The sequence below is a fragment of the Lepidochelys kempii genome, chromosome 8 (genome assembly GCF_965140285.1).
Source record: "Lepidochelys kempii isolate rLepKem1 chromosome 8, rLepKem1.hap1, whole genome shotgun sequence".
Taxonomy (NCBI): domain Eukaryota; kingdom Metazoa; phylum Chordata; order Testudines; family Cheloniidae; genus Lepidochelys; species Lepidochelys kempii.
The window spans coordinates 100,907,275-100,934,889 of record NC_136387.1 but is presented as its reverse complement, the minus strand read 5'-3'; the positions used below and the strand labels follow the sequence as shown (position 1 = coordinate 100,934,889).

The window sequence follows — 27,615 nt, the reverse complement described above, 5'->3', positions numbered from 1 at the left end:
CTAAACCCGCGGCGATGCACTGCTACATTTTATGTACCGTATTAATGTCAGTGATAGAGACATCTTGAAGGATTCACATTTTAGCTTTGGGTTGGATCAGAATTAAAGGTAGGATAAAGCAGGACATTTTGAGCGGAGTATCTCTTTCCCACAAACAGTGGTGGTTTGAATATAATGGAACCCAGACTGAAGCCACCCCTCTTGCGGTTTGCAAACTCAAGCCCCAACAACTAATTTTTCTGAGACAGATTCTCTTACAGGATTTCCAGTGCTCCCAGCTTCTGGTTGGACCACAGACATCAGGGATCAGCCCACTCCAGGATATTTCAGCGCTGCTGCTCTTATCCATGTCCAAACCCAGAAGCGGAGGTCAGAAGTGAGGGGGAAGTAAAAACTCATTGGTGAAAACAAAAATTAATCAAATATTTCAAAATTGTCAAAAATGGGTCCAAATATGAGGAAACATTAAGAGAGGTGGAATTATTTTCTCTAACCATCCCTCATTAACAAAGTGCTTTGAAACACGACAAGCCAATACATACTGATGGCTTTCTGAACCTCATAACGAAAACCTACTCAATTATTTATTTTATAATATTATAAAACTTGGCTGGTAAAATAAATGGGTGGGCCGGAAATGTACAAGAAGCCCTAATTTGATAGGAGCCTCATTGGTGTTAGGAAATACGTGGTTTAGGGAGATTAGTTTATCACATATTTTCCATCTCGCTTGCAGGTTTGTCGTCAAATGATAGGATCCAGTTTGGAAACTGACGTTCACTAACTTCTACTTAAAATGTGTTTTGCTAAGTAGGTTATTTGCAGAACATTTTAGAAAAAAAAAGGGAGAATGGTCAAAAAGAGTTCTCTCTTTTATTGTTTTCAGGTGATGTGAATTTCAGAGTTTATAAGGGAGTTCCCAACTTTGATATTACAGCTGAATTCAGAACCCCCTCTTCCGATTGTACAAACTGCCCCGTGAGAGCTTGCTGCGGGCTTCCAAGTGGTTTGGACGAGGATTGGTCCAGTAAGAGGCACTGAAGGAAGCTCACCCATGTGAAGAAATTCAAGCTGTCCCTGAAAATGCCCCCCAAAGAGCTCCATTTCCTAAGCAAAAAGCTAATTTGGGGTTGGGGTTGACTTGTTTTCACCTCGTATATTTTCCCTGAAAACATTTGCAGGTGGCCAAGCGAAAACTAACAGTTTCATACTGCTCTGGTAACACCTCCGTCCTGCAGTGGGACAAGGACATTCTACTTCATATAACCTGAGAGCAGCGACCCAAAGCTACTTCTAGCAGAAACCCGGAGTGTTGATAGGAAGTTAGTTCAGCTATTTTGCGGCTGCTTCACTGACCCAGGAGTGAGCCCCAGTGGTGCCCTGCAATCAGATAAATCATCTCTGAAGCATCTGTGTCCCCATGGGGTCATTCTGCTATATTACACCATAGCAGAAGCCACAGTGGATGAGGTCCATCCCCATTTTGTAGTAGCCACATAAATAGATAGATGAATGGGGAGTAGAGAGGAAGGAGGAAGACTCCCCGCAGCACTGAGGATGAGGCACTCTCCTCCTTAAACAAAACCATGGCGATCAGGAATGAAGGGGCCCCTGGAGAACTGCTTTTGGTGTGATGGGAGAGGGGATCAGAGTCTTCCTAACTCTACCAGGTATTTTTATATCATGCTTTGAAGCAATCGCAGCCATGCAGTCAGACTGCAGCCATCTTTCATGCCCACAGCCCTATCTGGAATAATCCCCCACAGTCCCAGTGGAGAATGATCAAATGGACCAAGTCTAGGGCGTGGTGGGTGGTGTGCTGGACGCATTTGCATTGGCTTGTCCTCCTCCAAGAACCTCTACAGGTCAGCACACAGCAAGCGTCCACAGCCTTCTACATCTGGCCCAGCAGGGATATTTTCTGTCGGAATGGGTCAAAGTCAGCGTGCAAACATTTAATCCACTGAAGTGAGAGAGCAAGCCAGCCAGCTAGCCCTGATGGCATTTATCCCTGTACACTCCAGTATCCCTTTGTATATTCCCTGACTCTTCATACAGAGTGCAGTTACACATGAAGCTGCTAATGCACACTGATTTCTCCTTAAGCTTGAAAGCACAAGAGGTTAAACAGATTTTGATATAAGAGCCTACAAGGAACACTCTATTTAAAAAGACTATGCATCACTGGCTGCAACTGAAAGGATGATGAGTGGTAGGAGGAGATGAAAGGTGGTTCAGACATGGGCATGATGACAACAGTAAAGGGAAATTAAATACACTGCAGGGAAATGGAAGTCATAATCATCTTGGGTTTGCAGCTCATGAACAGTGAAAGGCTTATGTGATGAAACAGCAGGTAGAAGTGCCCTGAGACTCAAGTTTTAGGGCCCCAAGGGTTTCAATTTGACATTCAAACCTTTTAAAGTTTTACGAGGGCATCCAGGAACTCCTCCTGCTCAGCCCCCTCTGCCATGTGCTGTGCTTTCTGATTTACACGCCCTACGGAACGTACAATGAATTCCAGGAAATCATGCAGAAACCGTGGTAGGGTCATAATTAAAAAACTTTAGAGCAGTATTAAATTTCTGCTAAGGCCCAGTCTAAACGCAAAGGGGCAAGAACATCGGTGGGTGTAAATCGGCATCGCTCAACTGAAGTCAATAGTGCTTGGCAAATTTACATCATCTGGCAGAGTGCGATATTCCCATTTAAAACAGACACACTGTGTCATGCATGGGGGCAGACATTTAAATGCAGCCAAACCTTGCTAATTCACACATTGCTAATCCACAAACCTGAGCATCTCCTCTCACAAAATACAAAGCAGTGATTTTTCTCCGCTTCCCAGCAAAGATTCAATTGCAGACAGCTGTAGCAAGGTCTCACATTGCTAAGTCAAATCCTGAAGTCCATTCTCAGGCAAAATCCCTATTGATACATCTGCAAAGACTCTCCTGTTAAGAGCTGCCCAAAGAGAGCTATTTGCAGTGCATAACAACTCCTCTACTGAATCAACAGACCCTATACTTATGCACCAATCGATGGCCTTATGCTATCTACCTATTTACTGACGCTGCTTTTATTAGCTAGACTTCTTGTAACATCTCCCAGTCTTTATTAGTTCTTTACAAATAATGACTAAAAAGTCTCTTCCCTCCCATCCCCCACTTAGAGTATAAGAACAGTCATACTGGGTCAGATCAATGGTCCATCTAGCCCAGTATCCTGTCTTCTGACAATGGCCAATGCCAGGTGCTTCAGAGGGAATGAACTTCCCTTATTGTATCACTCAGAAAATAGGATATGTTAATGTTTTCAAAAGTGGTCACTACCTTTGGGTTGATGTGGTCAACTTGAGAAACTTAACATGTCTCAAACTGGGCACCCAAAGTCAGTAGCCGATTTTGAAAATGTTGCTCCTAAACTTAAAAAATTAATAAAAAAATGGGATGTCAAGATCCTGTTCATCAAGAAAATAATTAAGGAGGAGATTTTCTAATGCACAAAGGGCAGGTAGGTGCCAAATTCCCATTGAATGTGGTGACATTTGTATGTCTAGGAAAGTTGGCACTGATCTATAACTGAAACCTGACCATCATGGTCCTCCAGCAGTTGTGATTAGGATCAAGAAATCCACATTTGGGGGAACAAAGAAGAAATATTTTTGTGGGGGGCAATTTTTTTGGAAAATGGGATTATTTGAAATTGTCAAAGAGATGGATGAGAGGGCAGAGGGTGAAAGGTGTATGATAAATTACCGCATGTCTCTAAAATTGATCGCAGAGTTCCGCCACTGATGACATGGGTATCACCTAACGTTACCTCTTCACACTGAAATTTCCCATGGAGTGTGTCAACATGGTCAATCTTAAATCTGGCATTTCCCAACTTTTGAGTGCTTGACATTGCAACCTTAACATTCTTTTAATGCAAGGTTTTCTTTTTGTTTTGTTTGGTATATTATATAACATACAGCATGGTCAGTGCTGTACAGAACAAATTGCAGACAAGGGTTCGGCCCACAATCTAAAAGCCCAGTTCTTGCTCATATGGATAGTCATCCTTTAGATGAGTAATCCCACTACTTGCAATAGCTTTTGTGGTTGCTGAATACCCCTGTCCCATGAACAGTTCTGCAGCATGCATGGGATTAGCAGTCCCTTTGCAGATACATGATATCATGTCATCAATCAATCCATCAGGGATATCCCTGTAATCCATCCCTGCCAGCTCTCCTGCCTCTTCAGTTCAACACTCCCATGAAAGATCAGATTTGCCCTTAGCAACATGTTCATTAACATATAATCATAGAACTGGAAGGGACTTCGAGCAGTCATATCGGCCAGTCCCCTGTGCTGAATCAGGAGTAAGTGTCCCTGACAGGTGTTTGTCTAATTTGCTCTTAAAAATCTCCAATGATGGAGATTCCACAACCTCCCTGGGCAATTTATTCCAGGTGCTTCAGAGGGAATGAACCCTGACAGTTAAGAAGTTTTTCCTAATGTCCAACCTAAACCGCCCTTACTGCAATTTAAGCCCGTTGTTTCTTGTCCTATCCTCAGAGGTTAAGGAGAATATTTTTCTCCCTCCTCCTTGTAACAACCTTTTATGTACTTGAAAACTATTATCATGTCCCCTCTTAGTCTTCTCTCCTCCAGACTAAACAAACCCAATTTTTTCAATTTTCCCTCATAGCTCATGTTTTCTAGAGTTTTAATCATTTTTCTTGATCTTCTCTGGGATTTCTCAAGTTTGTCCACGTCTTTCCTGAAATGTAGAGCCCAGAACTGGACGCAATACTCCAGCTGAGGCCTAATCAGCATGGAGTAGAGTAGAAGAATTACTGCTTGTGTCTTGCTTGCAGCACTCCTGCTAATACATCCCAGAATGATGTTTGCTTTTTTGCAACAGTGTTCCACTGTTGACTCATATTTAGCTTGTAGTCCACTATGACCCTCAGATCCCTTTCCGCAGTACTCCTTCCTAGGCAGTCACTTCCCATTTTGAATGTGTGCAACTGACTGTTCCTCCCTAAGTGAAGTACTGTGCATTTGTCCCTATTGAATTTCATTTTATTTACTTCAGACCATTTCTCCCATTTGTCTAGATCACTTAGAATTTTAATCTTATCCTCGAAAGCACTTGCAACCACTTCCAACTTGGTATCAGCCATAAACTTTATAAGTGTACTCTCTATGCCATTATCTAAATCATTGATGAATATTTTGAACAGAACTGTACCTTACCTACCAGTTCTGCTAAAGTCTGAGTGAGTTGAAGTCAGCTTTTTTTGAAGTCCATTCTCCTTATTCTGCTCCTCTCACTCCTTCTTTTTCTTAGAATCATGAAATCTATTATTTCATGATCACTTTCACCCAAATTTCCTTTCACTTTCAGATTTGCTATCAATTCCTCCCTGTTGGTCAGAATCAAGTCTAAAATGGCTGCCCCCCTGGTTACTTCCTCAACGTTGTGAAACAAAAAGTTGTCTCCAATACATTCCAAGAAGTTATCGGAAATTTTGTGTTTTGCCATATTACATTTCCAATGGATGGCTGGATAAAGTCCCCCATTACAACCAGGTCTTGTGTTTTGGATATTTCTGTTATTTATTCCAGAAATGCCTCATCTACCTTCTCTTCCTGATTTGGTCTATATTAGACCCCCATCATGACATGACCCCTATCTTTTACCCCTTTACTTTTACCCAGAGACTTTCAACTGGTCTGCCTCTCACCTTCTTCTGGACCTCAAAACAAGTGTATATATTTTTGATGTATGATGCAACACCTCCTCCCTTTTTATCCTGCTTATACTTGACTAAGCTGTTCCCCTCTATACCAAAGTTCCAGTCATGAGACTTAGCCCACCAACTCTCTTTGACGTCAATTAAGTCACAATTTCACTTATGTACTAATACTTCCAGTTCTTCCTGTTTATTCCCCATACTCCTTGCCACTGTTCCCTCTAAGCTGTGCGCGTGTGTGCACGCACACAGATCCTAAACCCCGCGCACACAGTGAAACACCACACACACACAAATTTGTACAGAAGCACAACAATTTGCACAGAAGAAATTTTTTGCACACACGGCCTGTCAAAAATTAGAGGGAATATTGTCACTTGCTTTTGTGCATAGGCATTTACGATGTTTGCAGTGTTGTTGTAGCTGTGTTCGTCCCAGGAAACTAGAGTGACAAGGTGGGTGAGGTAATATCTTTTATTGGACCATCTTCTGTAGGTCCAAGACAAATATTTCACCCACCTTGTCTCTCTAATTTAAGATGTTGAGCAGATTCCCCCACTGATTTCCCTCTTGTCACTCCTCAGGCCCTACTATAATTTTCCATGTCGTCCCCAGCATCTAGACCTCTGTTAAGGTCACCTTTTTTATGCTTACCTGTGTGCTTTTGTCATCTGCCCCCTTTGAACCTAGTTTAAGACCAAACACTTAAGCAGGGGTGCTGGGAGAAAGTCAGCCAGTAATAAGGGCCACAGTTCTGTTCTTCAAAGCATGAGCCAAGTCCTCCATTGGTATTATACACCGCCCTTTCTTGGTGGTATTTTTTTTTATTCATGCACATCTGATTGCAACACATGGCTAGTTTCTGAAACTGACAAAATATTTCCCCATTTTATTTACGTCATGGTTTATTTGAGCTGCAGCACACTTAAGCCTAATAAATGACAACTGAGAAGCAGCGATGAACTCTCCAAATTAAAGAAAACAGCCTCTCTCCCCCCACCAATTTCCATCATTTCATACTGAATGGCTGCTGTGTTGTTTTATTTTGGTTTTCATGATCCTATTCACTCGTGATCTGGCCCAGGGTATAGACAGACAGACACTGAAGCATCTGAAAGAGATTACTACAGTCTGTTACTCTACGGCAGGCTCCAGATCACTGACACACAGAAAGAAAAAAAGAGCTGAAAAGATATACCACTCCTTAATCACTAGAGAATTTTCAGGCCAGCATATTCAGATCAAATGGTGTCAAAGGTTGTTATTCACTTCCCTATTGACTCACCGCCAGACCACCTTAGTGCTGGCCACAAGCTAAATCCACACTAGTTGAAGCTAATTACTCTCATTATTAATACCTAACTCTTATATAGCACTTTCCATCAGTAGATATCAAAGCACTTTCTAAAGGAGGTTGGTATCAGGATCTCTGTCTTATGTATGGGGAAACTGAGGCACTGGGGTGAAGTTACTTGCCCAAAGTCACCTAACAAGGATTGGTAGAGCTGGGAATCAAACCCACGTGTTCTAAGGTGCCAGTGGTTGTGGTTAAGTGGTTGTGAAAATTCCAGTAGGTGACTATCTGCATCTTTAGGCACATAAATACACAGTAATTGAAAATCTGGCCCTTTGACACCCAGTGCCTATTGAATGAATTGGGTGCCTAACTCAGTGAGGCCCCTTTGGAAAATCTCACCTGAGGAATGGTGTTCTCACAGATATTCTCTAAAGGCCCAATCCTATTCCTATTGAAATCTATACCAAAACTCTTACTGATTTGGCTGGGGGCATCAGACACCAGAGCCGGATGTTTTACATTTGACTTTATGTCAGGAGCTCCATAAAACTATAACCATAAGAATTATACACCCATAAATGATCACATTTGGGGCTTTTTAATGCATTTCCCAGCAGCACACAGGCTCAGAAAGGCATGGCCTGATTATCCCGCTTCCCCTCACTTGCTGATTGGCCTTCTCATGCCCCAGTATGCAAGAGTTCATGCTTCAAAAGGATCAGGGCCTAGCCTGCCCCCACTGAAGTCAATGAAATGTTTGCCACTGATTTCAGTGAGAGCAGAAGCGTGGTTTGACCTCTTGGTCCCACCAAAGTTAGCCCAGGTGCAAAAAGCAATGGGACCAATCTCTCAAGGCGCTCAGCATTCCCTTATGGGGAGCCCCCTCCATTCCTGTTGAAGGCAAGGGTACTTTGCATGGTCAGATCATAAGTTACTGGGATGTCAGCACTGCACAGTTAGCATAAAATGCAAAATGAAAGATCCTGCTGTTATTTATATTGCAGTACACACTAGGCCCCATTCACACTTGTGGGTGTCTTACTTTCTGGGCTCCAGACAAGCATTTAGAAAGAGATCCCCACCCCAAAGAGTTTACAATCTACGGCACCTATTACAACCATGGGGCTCTGCAGGGCCCAACGCAAACAGAGCTCATTGCAGAACTGGGCCTAGTTTAACACTGACTTTGGCATGTGGCACATACATTGTGGAGTGTTCTCCAGTCCTCCTTCTCTTGCCAGAATCCAGCATAATTATATTGGTGTAAATCATGTATTTGCCACAAGCTTTGAGCACGGGCAAACACTGTGCTGCCCCAGGGGCAAACTAAGAGGCAGACCATGACTTTCAGTTAGAGATGGTCAGAAAATGTCCTTTTCCTGCGGGAAAAAAAATCAACATTTTGGCAAAAAGAAAATAAATACATAAATAACTGAAATATTTCAAATTGTAAATGCTGTCATGGTGCCTCAACAGAGCTGTACTTCCAGTCATTTATAATCCCATTCTCCTCTGTAGGTTGGACTCTCTGGTCAGACTACATCTCCCATAATGCACCATGGTCTCACCTCACTGGTGAGGGGATGTGGTTGCATCCTGGGAGTCTCTGGCCATGATGGATCATGGGATATGTAGTCTGGCTGGGAAGCTCAGCCCATAGAAAAGGATGGGGACATGAGGAACTATAGCTCCCATGTGGTGGGATATCCTGAAATAGTTGAAATAGTTTGGGAGGGGGTCACTCAGTGTCTCACTTGCTCCAGGGGAGAGAGAAGTACACTGCACCCCACTTATGCCTGACTTGGTGGACCTCCCCCAGGGCACCAGCATAGATATGCTGATCTCTATGTAGTGGAATGGGGGGGGAACCAAGACTGCCCATTTTCTGGGCTTCACTCCTGCCCACACAACATAGAAGGAGGAATATGGTAGCTCTGTGGACCCATGGTGTTGGTAGCTCACACAACAAATTTTCAAGATTTTGACAAAAAAAAAGAATCATGAACAAATTTAAAAATGTTTGTAAGCATGTTTTGAAATTCTCACACAATTGTTCGGCATTTTTCTACCAGCTCTAATGAGGCTCATTTACAAGCACATTTTCAAACTTCAGTCAGTGTTTATGAAACAAAATGACGTTTTTCAACAGGACGAATCCCACTGTAGAGCCTAGGTGCACATTTATAGGTTAACTGTAGATTCAATTCTGGACCAGTGCCGTGTTTAAAGTCTAATATCTCAGAACAACCTAAGGCTTGGAGCAGCAGCTTTATGCTATTAGAAACCCCAGAAACTTCCTTTTCTGATGTGTTAAGACTTTTTGTTTCCAGCCCAGGATATCACAAAGCCAATTTAGATCAGTTTTAGAGGTTTCTAAAATGGATTAGTTATAATTTCCCTTCTTTTTGGACTCATAGTAACTAAGGGACAATTCCTACTAAAGTCAATTCCTACTAAAGTCAAAGGAAAGATGCACACTGATTTCAATAGGAGTTGGAACAGTCACTAAGAAACCAGAATTATAGGCAGACTGATATGAGAAAGAGCCCCAATCACATCTTTTACAAAATATGTATCATATATTACCTATATAGAATTCATAAGAAGAACATAAGACTTGCCAGACCAGGTCAAACCAGTTGGTCCATCTAGTGTGGTATCCTGCCTCTGAAGAGATCAGTGCCAGATACTTCAGAGGATGGTGCAAGAAGCACCACAAAGAACAGCTAGGGAACAGTATGCCCATAGCAGATGTTCCTCCCTAAACCCAGACAATTAGGGTTGGCTGATGCCCTGAAACATGAGGGTTTATGTCCCTATTTTTTTTTTATCCCAAGTATTATCTCTGTGAATCTTCTTCATTGTCTAATAGGGTGTAAATGTTTTCTTGGCACACATCTGGGAATGCCTTCAGAACTCACTCATGTCTTTGCTACTCAAGCCATCCCAGCTTGTGCCAATAAAACCTTTTCATTACACCGCCATGCTCTGTGCAATGGGTATATTTCTATTACCTATGTGGGAATGGTAAGCAGGTGATAAAAATGCAAACGCATGTAATCAATGGCATTCCTTCCAACATATGCAGACTTCCCATCTCGATGCACACTGCCTTGCAATCCTCCAGCAACCTCAGTTCCTATATTTTTGTGATAAATTTATGGCTTTATACATAGCAAAATTGTGCATGTGTGTGCGTGGGAGGATGGCCACCTTCAGGGTGGTCTTGCAGCAAAGAGCCAAAATAAGATACTCAAATATGATTACAGGATATAATAAAAAAATGCTTCTTCCAGTTCATTCTCAAAGAGTCTCTTGGAAGAAGAAGAAAAAAGAAAACTTTTTTTTTTAAAAGAGACTGCTTGCTACCCACCCAACGGAGTCTGCAGCAATCACCAATTTTCCTCTGTTTGAACCTTTGAGTATATACTTCATAATTTCACATGGTGAAAATTAACCCGGAAAAACCCAGGCGGCAGCTGAAACACACACACGCCCCCCGGCCCCGCAACTGATTCCTGCAGAGCAAAGAAACAAAATTGGACTTTTTTTATTTTTTAAGGTAGAGGGAATCTCCAGTCTTTGAGTGAAAGGAAAACTGAAGCAATTAATTTTACCTTACATGGCTAAGTACATATTTACCATATAAGAGCATATATTAAGGAATGAGTTTATAAAACGAGATTGGTATTTTTTGTTGTTGTCCCTTCCCCTCCCCCACCTTAAGAAATACTGTGTCACTGTCTCTATAGATGTGTATGGTCCTGGTGTCTCTCACAAATTGGGCTGCCATTTTGCTGATGCATCATCAGCCTCCAGGCTTTGCTGGAAATAGATTAGAGGCCCAACCCAGAACCCGTTAACATCAATGGCAAAACTCCCAGGCCCTAATTCACTGTACCTTCTACCTTATATTGTCATTTATACCAGGGACAACTTGCCCTTACTTTGCATTGGTGTAAATGACTAAACAAGGTGCAAGGCAATGGAGAATCAGACCTCACTGATCCGGCCCTCATACATCCTCAGTGAGTGAAACTCCTTGCAGCTCCACTGACTTTAGTTAATCTCTGTTTAGGGAATTCAGCTCATCTCATCCTTTGAATGTATGGATATGACAGAGAGTTTCAAAGTGGTTATACAGCGGATTCTAGAATCCTCTTAGTCCCTTGCAGAGAGGAAGGATAGTTTCAGTTAAGGCATGGAACAGGGAATCAGGTAAACGGGGGTCACCACTGTCATTAGACTTCCTGTTACATTGTCACTAGAGCTGGATGCAATTTTGAATATTCAAAATTTCCCCAAAAATGTGTCCAGAATTTTTTCGCATTTTTTTGGTTCGATCTTTTCCAATCAGCTACTAGAGTGGTCAACATTTTCCAAACGTTTGAAATGTTGATTAAATATTTCTGTGAAAAGCATCAAGCATTATTCGCCTTTTTCTACTATCTCTAACTTTTGAAATACAGGACACCCTGGTCTCACTTTTTAGAAGTGCTGAGCATTCTTCTTGCTATGTAGATATAGTGAATAAAATATCTCTGCCTGCATTTCCCTCTAAACTGAGACACTTTAACCACTGAATGCATCCGATGAAATGAGCTGTAGCTCATGAAAGTTTATGCTCAAATAAATTTGTTAGTCTCTAAGCTGCCACAAGTACCCCTTTTCTTTTTGCGGATACAGACTAACATGGCTGCTACTCTGAAACCTTTAACTAAAATAGTCATCTCTCATTTTAGCCTTCTGGGGTTTTTTAGCCAGAAATCTCAAAAGTATTTTGCAACAGAGGGTAAGGCTCATTATTCCTATTCTACAGATGGGAAAACTGAGGTGCAGTGGTTTGCTCATGATCATGCAACAAATCAGTAGCAAAATTAGGAACAGAACCTAGTTCTCCAAACCATCAGACTGGTTTGGTGAACGAAATGAGCTTCCTAAGCATTTTAAACTTGCAGCATCTTCCATTCCTTTTTTTTCTCCTAGATGACATATTCTTATAGTGCATCTCACTCCCCTTCATTAATATATAACCACGGCTGTTGTTTCTGTATCTGTAAGATTTCAACCTTTAATATAACTATTGTTCATTTAAAAAAAAAGCTTTTTATCTATTATCTGGATAATTCTACTTCAACTAAACTGAGAAGGAAGAAGAAAGATTTGAATTATGCAGGAGTAAAAGGTGCATGGAATAGCCATGAGAAAATGAAAAACAGTGTAAAAACTCATGTGGTTTTGCACTTTGTGATGAACTAAAATGAGCTGATCTTGGCAAAAAAAAAAAATGTTGCAAAGGTATTTCAAGCAAACCCGTTGCCAATTTTAGAAGAAAACAGAGGTTCTTTTTAAGGCAAAAATCTGGCCTGCTTCTTGGATGGAAGTGAACTTTGCATGAGAAAAAAGAAACTTTAACTGTTGCACTTTTCGTGTGCTTTTGAAGTGAAAATAGCCATTTGATTGAAATTTCACACAAAGGTAAATTTGGGGTACAATAAATCCTGAGAATAAAACCAGCAAATGTTCAGGAGAAATTCCCTGAAACTAATCATCTGAAGGTCACACTTCATAACTCCGTTGAGAAAGGTCATTCTGTCGCAGTCTCTGCTTTCAGGATACTGCTGCATACACAGCTATTTTACATGTAAATAATAAAAAACCTGGAAGAAATAACAAGTCATTTTATCACAGAACTGCTATATTAGTGCCAAAAAAACAGTATTCATTTGGCATCTAATTATTCTTTCTGTTACCAAAGAAGTTCCTACCTTGTCCCATGACATTAACACTAAAAAATAAATTCCTCTATATTTTGGCTGTTCATATTGGGAGTCAAATGCTAGTCTCCTGAGACATGGGTGATAATCAAAGGATCTCTGTAAGCATCAGATCAGACTACTTCTTCCACCAGGGCTTGAAGCATTGGTGATGATGGATGGCCGCATAATGCAGTGAAAGGACTTCTGGACTGTGGGTCCCTCTTTGGCTCTGCCATTTCTATTATCATCTCCTCTCAATTATGCTCTAATCTGTAAATGGTGAAGAGAAAGATCGTATGTATTGTTTCTAGAGTCATACAGCCATAGAATTTAAGGCCAGACGGAACCTCCAGATCATCTAGACTGACCTCCAATATATCACAGGCCATCAACAACACCCACCCACCCACCCACTAAACCCAACAACCAAATTTAGATCAAAGTATTACAGCCCTCAGAAGACTAACACATTGTGTGCCACTGGCAGAGAAGAGAAGAGACCGAGATGCACCAATGCCACAAGCCCTCTGTAATGGCAGGGAATCGATGAAGTGTGATATATATACCCAGATAAATCTGGCAAGCTATCCACAGCTATTTTCTTTCACAGCCAGGGTTACATTTCGTAAGATATATGCTGTTCTTGAGAAAGCATTTTTGCTTATTGAACAACTGACTGTTTTGCTTAGGGTGTTCCCCTCCTTCCCTTTTCTTCAAATGACGGGAAAGATGAAACAACCTTGGTTCATCAGTCTGGTAAGCATATAGTGTAGTTACTATGTGCCGAGAGAGAGAGAGAGAGCGAGCAAAGCTATACAGTCCATTCCAAACACAACAAACATGATGTTGAGAAATGTGGTCAGAATAAATTTGCACAATTTCTCCTCCGCTCAGCAGTCAGTCCCCAACAATTTCTGGAGAATGGCTCCTGTGTTGATTTAATAGGTAAGGCTAAAGATTTCCCATTCCTCTAGTCTAAGCTGTTTCCCAAAACGGTAAACCAGATATATGTCCCCTAGACCCAGAATCAGAAATGATTAACAATTAGTCCAAACCAAAACCCCAGAAATAAAGAATATTAACTGGGAAGTATTCAGATGACAGATCCAGATTGGGCTCCACTTTTTGCAAACCTTTATAATGGGTCGAACATACTGCTAACACCTAGGGGACCTACATCCCTAAAATCTGGAAATAGAGCCAAATCCACGCTTTGCACCTTGAGCCCACACACAGGTTTTCAGTAAGAAATTCCCATTTAAGCTGGAAGGATGATGAGCCAACTACTGGTCTGAATGATCAAAAACTCGACTGCAGGCAATGGAGGTGTGCCCATTTGCACCAACAGAGATGTTTTGTCTTACTAGCTGATTCCAAGTATTGGGTTTCTGCTTGTTTTTTTCCCCTTCCCATCAGACAGGCTCCTATTAAACCATTTACCACCGAACATACAGAACGGAATGGGTCTGTTAAAGGCCATCGCCTTCTCTTAACAGAGCCTCAGCAGCCTTTAATATATCATCCTTTACGCTGCATTCTTGTGCTGGTGCATGTATTAAAAACATTATTATGTGGCTACAGTTATACCACAGAATTAGTTTTTGGGAATGATATCCAAAGCCACACGTACTGTAGGACAGGGAATACAGAAGAGTATTATGGCCCCTGCCCTCTGTCCCGTTCCCCTACGCCCCTGGAGTTGAAGATTACCGGGAGACGCTGCATTCGTCAAGTGAGATTTTTATTTCCCCCTCTGAACAAGCTATCTTTATGAAATGAAATGACTGCCCTTCAGATATTAAAAATAACACCTCTTTAGGAGAGAGTTGCATGGGCAAGGACTGTAGCCCATTTCATAAAGAGAACATTTACACTTCAGAAAATTTAAAAGCAAGCACAGAATTGGACCAAGACCAATTGTGGGGGATGGACCGGGACATTTTGTCTTTGGTGTAAAAGTAGGTACTGAGAAAAGGCTAATTTTTTATGCCTTATTCATGTTTCAAAGCGCCTTTGCTAGAAACAAAGAAACCTTAAACGTGAACTTTTAATAGTACTGTTAAGTTTAATAGACATTTTGAGCAGCTTTGCATTGAAATTGTTTAATGGTTTATATACACGGCTGGCTTCACACCCTTGTGCTTTACCTGATGCTTACCTATGTAAACCTTCTGTTGGAAACATAACAAGTTTTGTATCCAGGAAGCAGGGCTTTGAAGAGTAGAATTTAAATGTGAGGGGTACTTCAACACACCATGCTTAAGTGCCATTCTTTGCCCCGCACAAACAAGGTACTTCTTGTCCCTGTGGCAAGGTTTGCAGAGAACACAAGCAGAAAACAGTTTCAGCTAATAAAACGCCTGCACTTTGGAGCATGGCATGAGGTAATCAACTGGATACAACCACTGACATTTAGTCGCCGCTCCTTAAAGCCCTCTATTTGGTTATCCATGGTCTCCCCCTGCCCATTCATGGTGAAAACAGCCACGTATTTATGGGATATTGTCTCTTAACGTTCCCCTTCCCTCACTTGCTACATCTGCTTGGTCTTCTGTCACTCCATATTCCCTCTGTCACAGGTCAGTCCTGATGATGGTTGGACAAACACCTGACAGGGATGGGATAGATAATACTTAGTCCTGCCTTGAGTGCAGGGGACTGGACTCTCGAGGTCCCTTCCAGTTGTATGATTCTATTATACTGCTCCACCAGCTAGCTAGATCAGCCGGCCCCCCATTCTGAATCCCCTTCCTTTTTCAGAGCACAGCGCAAACCTGAGGATGGAAGAATAGTTTGGTGGATGAGGATGCGGGAGGCTTAGATTCAGTTCCAGTCTTGGCCAAAAGCTTTGTCTAAGAGCTTGGGCAAGCCTACCCTGTATCTTATCTTGCACTGTGGATAATATTTTTCTGCCTCTTAGGGGTAGGGTGGAGGATAAGTCCATCGGTGCTTGTGAGGAGGTTACATACTATAGAGATGACGGCCAGATAAGTAGACGGAGATGGGTCTGAGGCACAAAGTTCGTGGAAGTTTTAGATGTGTATCTGAAGTTTCACTCTTCTGCACTTCCTGGTGCCTACCAGGATTAAGAGTGAAACTGCCAAAACATCCCAAGAAAGGTTACTGCTGTGATACTTTGGGTCTCATCGGAAGCAGCAAGGACTGGAAACCTCGTGGACAAGATTTTCAATACCAACTAGCGACTTTAGGTGCCCAACCCAAGATACTTACAGGGGCCTGATTTTCAGAACCTGCTGATAACCAGTCCTCTGAAAATCAAGCCTCTTTAAGATATCTCAAGTCATGCACGAATATCACTAATTGCTTTTGAAATTTTTTGCCCATGAGAAAAGCCTGGTTCTCCAAATTTTCCAACCCCGTTTGGCAACCTAAGGGGCTTTGATAGTTTGGATAAACTTTTGCTAATCTGCAAATATTTTTCTTAATTACAGTTTTAAATGTTGTGCACACGTTCTAAGACATAATTAATGTATACATGTTAGAAACTAGAAAAAAAAATCTTTGGGCTTCTTCAATACATCACCAATAATCTGCACATATGCAAAAAAGTGATTTCCAGCTGAGCCAATCCACTTAAGATGCTCTGTCAGACTCTATGGAGTCATGGATTCAGCTCTCCCTGTGCTACTGAATCAAATGTGATGGCTGCCATCTTGGCTGACAGACCTGAACAAGGGACCTCCAGAGCTAAAAGCATGAGCTGATAAGCCTGAATTGAATCTAACACACAGACATATACACACAGCAAACCCGGGCATTAGACAGAGAACTCTGCTAGGTGGTAAAGTCTATTCTAGTCCTCCCATTGGTCCTCCGTTTGCAGAAAGGACCTGCGGAAGTCTCGTTGTTACACAGAGCTCCAGGATATATGCAGCTGGGATTATCCAGTGTCAATCTAATTTATTCTGTTTCGTAGAGCGTTTTTCCAAGGAGATTTTTTAGCTATCTAAAAAACAAAAGGGTTATAATAAAGGAAATGGAAGGAGGGGCATGTCACCAAGGAAGTATACATGGGAATAGCATGAGCGTGTAGGGGAAAAATTAGGAAAGTCAAGGCAAGGAATCAGTTACAGCTGGCAAGAAATGTTAGAGACAACAAGAAGGGGTTCTACAAATATGTCAGACAAAAAAGAAAGATCAGGGATCGTGTGGGTCCGCTGCTCAATGGAGGTCAGCTGTTAACGGAAGATGATAAGAAGGAGCTTCTCAGTGCCTACTTCGCTTAAGTCTTCACACAAAAAATAATGTGACGAGCGAAGTGATCATAGACGATAAAGGGGAAGAGATGCTGATTGGGCTAAGTAAACATGTCAGCAATCTGACTAATTTGAACGAATTCAAGTCAGCAGGCCCTGATGCTATTCACCCCAGGGGGCTGAAAGAATAATTTTGGAGCCACTGGCAATAAGATTTGTAAACTCATGGATGACAGAGAGGTCCCGGAAGACTGGAGAAGGGCTAACATGGTGCCTATTTTTTTAAAAGGGAAAAAGGAGGAGCCGGAGAAATATAGACCAGTCAGCCTGACTTTGATACCTGAGAAGCTACTCGATCAATGTAGAAAACATTCAATTTGCAAATATCTGGAGGATGAAGGGGTGATCAGTAGCAGCCAGCATGGATTTACTAAGAACAAATCATGCCCAACCAGCTTGATTTCCTTCTTTTTCAGGGTAACTGGTTTGCTGGATTTGGTGAATGCACTGGACATAATATACCTGGACTTTAGCAAGGCTTCTGACACAGTCCCACATGACATTCTGAGAAGTACGCTGAAGAAATATGAGCTCAGTGGAGCTACCATTAAATGGATACATAATTGGTAAACAACCGCAAACAAAGAGCAACTATTAATGGAATGATGCTGGATTGGAGGGAGGTATCAAGAAGGGTTCCACAGGGATCTGTTCTGGGTCCGGTGTTGTTTAACATCTTTATTAATTACCTGGATATAGGAAGAGAGAGCATATTGATCAAGCCTACAGGTGACAAAAAGCTATTGGGGGTTGCCAACACTTCAAAGGGATCTTAATAAATTGGAGAACTGGGCTATAGACAACAAAATGAAACTCAACAATGACAAAGGTGAGGTGCTACACTTAGGGAAGAAAAACCAAATGCACAAATTCAGAACAGGAGATAAGTATCTTGGCAGCAGCACCGCTGAGAAGGATCTGGGAGTTGTGGTGGATCACAACCTCAACATGAGTAAACAATGCAATACTGTTGCAAAAAAAGCAAATGCAATTTTGGGTTCCATTAACAGAGGCGTAGCATGCAAGTCATGGGAGCCAATAGTACTGCTCTGCTCAGCACTGGTTAGGCCTCAGCTGGGGTACTGTGCCCAATTTTGGTCACCAATGTACTGAAAGGATGTAGAGAAACTAGAAAGGACCCAGAGGTTAGTGATAAAGATGATCAGAGGGATGGAATGCAAGCCGTGTGAGCAAAGGCTGAAGGAAGGAACTGGGTATGTTTAATATGCAAAAGAGGAGGTTAACGGGGATATGACAGTGGTCTTCAAATACTTGGAAAGGCTGCCATAAAAAAAGATAGAGAAAAATTATTCTCTCTTGCCAGAGAGGACAGGACAAGGGGCAATGGGTTCAAACGACAGCACAGCAGATTTAGACTAAATCTCATGGAAACCTTCCTAACTGTAAGAACAGAGGGAGAATGGAACAGATACCTAGGGAAGTTGTGGAAGCTCCTTCACTGGAGGTTTCAAAAAGAGGCTGGAGAGCCACCTGTCTGGGATGACTTAGGTAGGAGCTGCGGGAGACACATTAAAAGAGCCACTGGCAACTCACAAGCCTCAGTTTAAGGATCACTGATATAGAGGTTTTTATAGTACCTGTGATGGGGTATACAAACCCTACACTGGGACGGAAGGGGTTAAAAGACTATAATGGGTCCAGATAGCCCCGCCCCTCCAACCCTGCAGAGCAAGCTCCAACTGGAGACAGGGTTGAAGAGGGAGCAACCTAGCACGGAAGGGGAAGGCTGGGAGTGCAGGTTTACTCTGCAGGCTCCTGCAAAAGGAGTTAGAGATGCCTCCCTAAGACACCAAGGACTGTATGCTGAGCCCCGTTGGGGCTGCCGGTTTGGCTTCCCTTTTATATATTCTTTCTTCTTATCTTGGACTGGAAGCAAAGAGAGCAGTGGTAGGAAGCTACTAGGATTGCCAACTTCATAATGTATGAAAACCAGACCCTCCCTGCCCCGCCTCTTCCCCTGAGGCTCCGCCCCCTTCCTGTCTCTTCCCCCAAGGACCTGCCCCTGCTTCGCCTCTTCCCTTGAGTCCCCATTTGCTGCTCTCCCCCATCCCTTGTTGCACGATCCTATCCACCTCCTTCTGCACCCCAGCTGGGCTCCCTCTGCTCTGGGAGCTGCAGCCTGATGTGGAGCCAGCTGCCTGCCTGCCCATGATGAGATGCAAGTAGGAGGTGGCCCTGGCTGAGCAGGGGCTGGTGCGGGTTGATGTCCAGCACCTCCACCCCCACCCACTTTTGGTGTCCAGTCAGTACATCTGACCAGACACTGCCTTTTCAACCAGACTGTCTGATCAAAAACCAGACACCTGGCAACCTTAGAAGCGACCCAGGAAGGGTAACGCAGACAGTCCACAATCTTTCCCAGGGGTCAACGCTGCTGACCCTCCTGGGACCCTGGGTCAGAGCCCAGTGGAGTGAATGAGCCTGGGCTCCCCTACCATTTCCCTTCCCCCAGCTGAGTGGATGCTATCCACTAGGCCACCAAGCCCACTGAGGACCCTACTACGCCACCCTTGTCACCATGGTATCTGAGCCATTTCTAGTAGTGCATTAAGTGACATGACTAACATCTGAGAGACAAGGGGGGTGAGGTAATATCTTTTATTGGACCACCTTTTTTGGGTGAGAGAGACAAGCTTGCAAGCTACACAGAGCTCTTCTTTAAGTGGGTAACATCTGTCACCTATGGTTCATTCCATCTCTCACTATTAGATAGGTAAAATCTCTTTTTCCTGGCCCTACTTGCGCCTAAGGAAGAGCAAAATGTTTTGCAAGGAACCCTGAAACTAAGTAATACTCATTTATGAATGTCTGAACTGAGCTTTGGCCCACTTCCAGTGAACTCTGGGCAGGTTTATGGTTCAATATCAAAAGCAATACAGAACTCATTGTACCAAGTGAAACTGAGGTTTCATTCAAAACTCAAAGCAAAACTGAGAAAGCACAAACCCATACAAAGTTAAACCAAAGCCAAGCAGCCTTTCACTGCTGAGTTTGAACAGCTCTGATTACAACAGAGAGTTTTCCTACGAGGTAAACGTCATATTCTACACTCTCAAGGGAATACTCTAGCTAGGAACCATGCAGTCCCTCATCATCATTTCTGCCTTCTTAAGCATGTTCTGTCTCTGAGATCTAAACCTACATGTGAAAAAAATACATGTGCATTTCTGCCTTATTGCAAACCTCTTTCTTTCAAAGAGAGACAGAGTATAATTCATTTCAGGAGTGCATTCCATCAGTGCACACACTGTACACAGAATGGATTCCACACAAGAGGAGCAATCCAAGCAATACTCCACTCCAGACCACATGGAAGTTCCCCACCCATCTTTCCAATAGATATGACCTGTAAAATTATTGCATGATCTCTCTGAAAAGATCTTGGTTTGCACCACATTTTATCTCTGATCTCAGAAGGGTTTCCATCTTCAGCTGCCTAAAAAGGAAAAAGAAAAAAATCTTCTTCAAAGACACTAAGATAATTTTATGAAGGGGACAGAGATCAAGAGATAGATTATGACCAGTCTATACAGCTCTTGTGCTCTTCAAAATGCAAAGGAACCTCTGGCCAAGACTTCCTGTGGGCACTAGCTTCTCATAAAGGGGTGGGAAGGAGTCATGATCCCTGCACACAGAGTCTGCCAGAGACTTTCCTATTGCCATTGATTTTATGTGGAAGAAGCTGAAATACTGTGGTGTTGGGTGGCAGTGTAAAACCCTAAAATGATAGACAGACAGACAACTGGTAGAACAATTCTCCTTCCTAAGAGCTCTGAGAAGCGCCATGCATCCCCAAGCTCCATCTAGGTGGTGTGGTTCTGCATCACATCCTATCCAGTAGCGATATCACATTCAGGCCCCGAAATGTATTCCTTTTTTTTTTAAGGATATGAAAAAGTGAATGAGTGGGAGCATCCACAGGGAGCAGTGTGATGGCAAAACTTAAGGTTTGGGGTTCTGTTAGCATTAGAACTCAGCATTTGGCTGTAAACTATATACGCCTCTTGGATTTACAAAGGCAGGCAGGAATTCACCAGAAAAAAAGGCCCTTTCATGACATTTCTAGTCATTTTTGCGTTTGATCAGTCCGGAAATGCCATGAGAACAGCCGTTTCAAGTACGTCAACACTCGCACTTCCAGGCCTGGCCAAGACCAGGAAATACAGAGACATGAAAAATAAGATAGCGGGGCAGGGGAAGGTAACCAAGTTTTCTCAACATCAAACGTCCATGAACATCAAAGCTTTGGTCTGGGTACTGGTCCCAGCTCTGGGTGAACAGAAGGGGATCTGGGCCATGTCCTGAGGCAATGTAAGCTGGTGTAGTCCATTGGAATCGATGGAGCTACTCTGACGTTCACCAGTTGTGGATGCAGCTCTTTGAGTTTATTCAAGCCGGTGGAGCCGTTTTTAGTGCAAATGTACTCGGGATATTTTAAGGATGTAAATCACGTTTGGGAAGAGCCCTCTGAAAGAGCACAGCGGCCTTATTCGTAATAAAACACTGTCTGTATATTAACATGGTACGATTACTTTAGTATTATATACAACTCTGCCCAATTCCTTAAAGGAAAACATACCTTTTAAAATACAAGCATTCATTTGCTGGCAACTGTGCAAGTCCGGTGTCTCACTGCTCCAGAATGCATGACCCCTTATCCATGTATATTCCCAGATATGCCTATTAGCTTTGAGTTCATTATTAATAACAGCACCACTTTGTACTTCCGGCGCCTGATGCCGAACGTTTACTTTAGCACGACGAGGTCACTGGGTCCTGATTATTTCGCTGCAGGAAATTCATTGCAGTGTAGGATGTTTAAGCCAATAAGCCTGATTCTTTGTTACACTAAGCCTCCTTTTACACCACTCATGCAGAGGAAAGGGGCCCCAGAGTGAGCGCAAAGGTAATTTACACAGTCAGAGCAGTGTAAAGCAGACTTACTGCAACCCCCATAGCACCCCATTCTCCTGGACTTGAGTGCTCCTCCCTGCCTGTTTGAATCCCCTTTAAACACCGAATCGCTCAGAAAGAAGAGGCAGAGGCTGTCTTTTGTTATGGGTTTGTACAGCGCCTGACACAATGCGGCCCTGGCCTCCAGGTGCTACCGTAAGACTACTACTAAAAGCTAGATAAATGTTCACTGTTTAGTTCCAACTTCTATACAGAGGAGTATAACATTAAGGGAATCAGAATGTGGCTTCCCTGATGCCACAGGGCTTGATCCATAGCTCAGTGGTGGAGATTTAGGTTGGATATTAGGAAAAACTTTTTCACTAGGAGGGTGGTGAAACACTGGAATGCGTTACCTAAGGAGGTGGTGGAATCCCCTTCCTTAGAAGTTTTTAAGGTCAGGCTTGACAAAGCCCTGGCTGGGATGATTTAGTTGGGGATTGGTCCTACTCAGGCAGGGGGTTGGACTAGATGACCTCCAGAGGTCCCTTCCAACTCTGATATTCTATGATTCTATGATTGACATCAGCAGGACGATTCCCATTGGATCCAGCCTGCGGGGCAGCCTGGGAGAGTCTCAGCCCAAGGAGGAGGTAGGTCCCACTAGTGTGGAAGAAACTGCAGGATCCTTAGCCTATCCTAAGGAAGGCAGGAGTGGTGGCAGAGAAAAGCAGGTTGCTAATCCTTTGCCCAAGTGTAGTCGTGGGTTTCAAAGCTTCAGTTTCTGCTAGGAGAGCAGCAATTTTTAGACTGTCTCAAGAGGGATGGCAAGGGCTAGGCATATTTTGGCCAGCGCTCACTAATACTTCACGGTCTGATGATAAAGGCAACAGCCTGCAGGTTGGGTATGGTGCCCAACTTGCGTCTAAGTCACTAACTGTTGGGAGCTGGAATTGAAGTCAGCTGACCAACCTCAGATTTACAGAACCCAGTGGATCACTGTTTCGCACCTGTGTGGCTGAGTCGAGAGTGTGAGATGCCTTGTTGCTGGTTACAAAACACAACTGTAGCAAATGAACTGAGGAAAAATAATCTGGGAATTACTCAGGCGGCTGAGTTTTTAAATTAAGGGCAGTTTTAAAGATGCCTTTAAAAAAACCAGAAACCAAAAAACATTTGGTCTCAATTTGAAAGCCCGGTCTATACTTAAAATCTATATTGGCAGAGCTCTGATGGTCCAGGCTGTGAAAAAAACACAAACACAGTTATGCCGACAAAAACCCCATAGTTCCTCCATTAGCAGCAGTCCTTCTGTGGGTATACTCAGTGTCTATGCTACATGGCTATACCATCATAGGCTCTGTCGTGTAAACATTGTGTAATTGCACCTCCCCCGCATGTGCCAACTACCTTTTCCTTTGCATGGGCATCTCATCAATCCATCAAGAGGGTTTTTTCACCCCCAGCATATGGCTCAGAAGCTATGCTAACACACAGGGAACAATATCACCTTGTCGAACGTCAAAGATTTCACATGAGCTCTTCACTAAGACAGCTAAGGAAATTAGTTTTGGCTGAAGCCATCTGGTCTGCACATAGTTTTGAGATGAAGGAAGCAAAAGTTTGACTAGAATGGAGGGGAATTGCTGCTGAAAATAGGTTTTTAATAGGAACAGGATTGCTGCAGCCGATTTTCAGTGTAAGCAAAACTTCCATTAAGTGTAACATACTTTTGAATGCAAAGGAACCTCTGCAATTAAGCTTGTTGTTTTTGTTCAAAAGGAGATGGAAGGGGAGTAATATTTGAGTGACATTAATTGCCTATATTAGGGCTGAATATACTGTACTTCATCCAGACTCCACTAAGGACATACAATCCAACTGATTAAGCCATGGACAGTGGTTCTTTTGTAGTTGATGGACGGCATCTTGAACTGAGCAACAGCCCTTATAGCATAGAGTTGAGTTATGTCGAGATCCCAATACAAACTGCAACATCAAAGGGGGAAAACTTTCTCCAGAAATTCTTGCCACCTGCACAGGTTCTAAATGTTTCAAGGAGCATGCAGGTGTTTGCAATTGCCTCCCCTAGCCTGGAAAAGGGACAAAGGAATCCCCTGTTAATGACATGGCTTGGAAACTTCCCAACCAAACCAAAATTATTGACAGTGCACTCCGCCCCAGTGATATTCAGACAACCAGATGCAGGAAGGAGACCAAACCATGAGAGAAGAAGAGGGGTGTGAGCAAGCACTTGTGCCATTAGCAGCTTTAGCAAGCAGTGGTTGATGCGTGATGGTTCCAAAAAAGAGGACTGGATGATCAGAACAGGACCTTGAGGACAATGGCACATTACAGGCACATCCTTGTATTATTCAAGAAGTATGGTGGCTTAGGTGTGGATGTGTTTATCTACAATGAGTTTCCCTGTGAGCACAAATACACTTGCCCTTTGCCTACAGAACTTCAGGCGGGTTACAGGGTTTTACAGGTTCCCTCTGCTGGCTGAGGCAGTGAAGCCATTCCTTTAGCTCACCAGGCAGAGTGGAAAACCACGTAACAGCTGTGTTTCTTGGGGGTCAGGGGAAACACAGCTGATAGCTACATCTGCAGACATGCGGCACGGAACCCAAACCTGACTGGAACCTCTTCTGAGTTTTGACAAGTTCATTTACTCTGCAGCCCACTGCCTTCCCATTCCCTGATATTTTTTAGCTTTGCATTTATTATTATTCTCCTATCTGGACTGCCCAATTACAGCTGGGAAGTGAAGTGGAAGTGAGAAAGTACCCTGAGAAAAGTTATCCCCACTGAATTTCTGTCCAGATAGTCCCGAAAAGCTTACAAAAAAGCCTGACCTGGAAGAGTAAAGATGGTCCAGTGGTTTGCATACTAAACTAGCACTTGTGAAACATGGATTCAATTCCCTGCTTTCTCTCTCTCTATTGCCCATTCGTAAAACAGGAATAATAGCACTGCCCTACCTCAGAGGTGCATTGTGAGGTGCTCAGACACTATGGAAACGGGGAGCCATATAGGTCTCTTTGATAGAAGAGATATTGTAGGGAACATTACAGAAGTAGTAGAGAGTGGGGCAGGAGATGGATAAGACCACCCAATAGATCCAATTTCTATCATTCTGACCCTTTTTAAGTGTAAATGTTTGGAGGGCAGGGGCAAGGAGGGCCTCAAGCCTGATATCATCCCATAGCGAAAGAGAGAGCTAACTCTGAGTAAGTCCTATATGTTTGATGTCTCTCCCTCATCAAAAAAACCCTTCAGTGGCGTCAATGGGTTTAACTGCCTGTCCCCTAACATTTACAGACAAGCATAAAAAAGGGAAGTGTAATTCTTGCAATTACATCTGAAGAGCATCTTTAATGAATATGAAACAGCTTTGAACATCAAAGTATTGACTGAAGTGGAAACCTAATATCTTCACTACCAGCCCTTGATCCCCTGGCACAAAGAAAGCAGCATTGGGGGAGTGGGAGGGGAAGATGAGGAAGTGGAAGGTCTTTGGCTGGAATGTCAAAGACAAAATATAGGTGCCCAGTGACCTGCACTTTGAACAAGCCTCTCGGCTGGTAGTTTGTAATGTGCAATAAAGGAATATGCCACTACCTCCTCCATTGCCACTAACCATCCTAACGGCAAAAGCACCATTGCCATAATGCCTGAGGAAACATGTCACCTATTAAAGGCAGACAAGGGTCCTTCCATTTTTTTCTTGTCTTATTAATTAAACTGGGGTGTTTTGCCGCTCAGGATTTGTTCAGAGAGTCTCAGGAATGGCTGGGAGGCCTCTCCCAACAAGCAGGCACTGAAAAGTAGCCTGTGATGAAAACTAAGGATGAGAGAACCAGAAAAGGGTCAGAGGACTGTCAACAGGGATACACACGTGGATGCTGAGCTGAAGCTTATTAATTCATTCTTTTTAGAATGAACTTTTTGGAAGTTTTTTCCATGTGAAAATGTTGGTTCAACTAAATCAAAATGTTTCCTGGGAAAGTATCAATTTTGACAACATTTTCAATCTGATACGGTCAAAGTGTTTTTTTTCAATTTTTTTCAAATTATAAGTTATAATACAAAAGTAAAAATGATAAATTCAAAACAAGTGCTTTGACCTTCTCACCATGAAATATTTTAATAAGGTCATTTTGATATTTCAGAAATTTTGAAATTTCAACTTTTCATTGCGATTCATGACAGGAGGACATTCGAAAATGTCAGAATTTCCTGCTAAATGGAAATTCTGAGTTCTGACCTGCTGTTTATAATCTATATAGTGTGACAGGGTCGGGCCAGTTGGCTACAGGAGAGTGAAAGAAGGCAGATATATTAGCCCCAGGTTAAGTAGGTCCTTTTTCCCTGGGTAAGGTAACAGGGAAGGTTCCAAAACAATCAGGAACCTTCTGGAGACAATTAAGACAGACATGCTGATCAGAACACCTGTAGCCAATCAAGAAGCTGCTGGAATCAATTAAGGCAGGCTAATCAGGGCACCTGGGTTTAAAAAGGAGCTCACTTCAGTTTGTGGTGCGCGTGTAAGGAGCTGGGAGCAAGAGGCACTAGGAGCTGAGAGTGAGAACGCATACTGTTGGAGGACTGAGGAGTACAAGCACTATCAGACACCAGGAGGAAGGTCCTATGGTGAGGATAAAGAAGGTGTTGGGAGCAGGCCATGCGGAAGTAGCCCAGGGAGTTGTAGCTGTCACACAGCTGTTCCAGGAGGCACTCTAGAGAGCTGCAGTCCACAGGGCCCTGGGCTGGAACCCGGAGTAGAGGGCGGGCCCGGGTTCCCCACAAACCTCCCAACTCCTAGTCAGACACAGGAGGAGTTGACCTGGACTGTGGGTTAATGAAAACAGCCAAACTGAGGGCTGCCGTGAAGCTCCAAGGCGAGCAAATCTGCCAATAAGCGCAAGACCCACCAAGGTAGAGGAAAACTTTGTCACAATAGCCAAGACAGATGAATGATGCTTAAGCACATCAGCATCATCTATCTGTCTTGCAACCATCCAAACCAGGACACTCTGTTTTTAATATACAGATCCTTGGCTTAAACAAAAATAAGCAAGCCATGTTTCATACTATCCAGTTCCCTCTCTAAAATCAATGTTAGAAGGCAATAAACAATTGAACTGAAAAAAAGACATCTGAGCCATAAATATGCTGCCACTGCCTATTTCATTTTCACTACTAGAGAGAAATAGAAATACAGTAGAGATGTGGTGGAAAATGGGGAAATCACTGGCATTTCACTGCCAAAAAGATGGCTCTCTCTGTAGAGCAACGTCTGAGGCCTGAGTCTACCTAGAGGTCCATACAGATGTCCCAGAAGCATCAGACATCAAAGTGGCATTGCAGCATTTAGAGAAAGATGTACCTATTGAGCACTCAATGAACACACTAGATCCACTCTTTCCCCAGAAGGTACATTTGAAAGGCCAGATGTCATCAACATGATAGCTAAGACTATTTATATACTTAGAATTTTATCAATTAATTTGTTAAACAACAAAAGTAGGTATTACAGCCCTAATCCAGCAAAGCACTTAAGTACAGGCTTCACTTTAAGCTTCCATATTGACTTCAAGGGGACATAAGCATTGGCGT

General features: G+C 42.9%; 1 protein-coding gene and 1 pseudogene across 2 annotated transcripts in view; both read right to left on the bottom strand.

Annotated features, from left to right (window-relative positions):
• Positions 1 to 27,615, bottom strand: part of TRABD2B (TraB domain containing 2B) — a 412,663-nt gene that overhangs the window by 313,957 nt on the left and 71,091 nt on the right. The window lies entirely within an intron of this gene.
• LOC140916421 (diablo IAP-binding mitochondrial protein-like) overlaps positions 1 to 27,615 on the bottom strand; it is a 33,304-nt pseudogene that overhangs the window by 5,432 nt on the left and 257 nt on the right.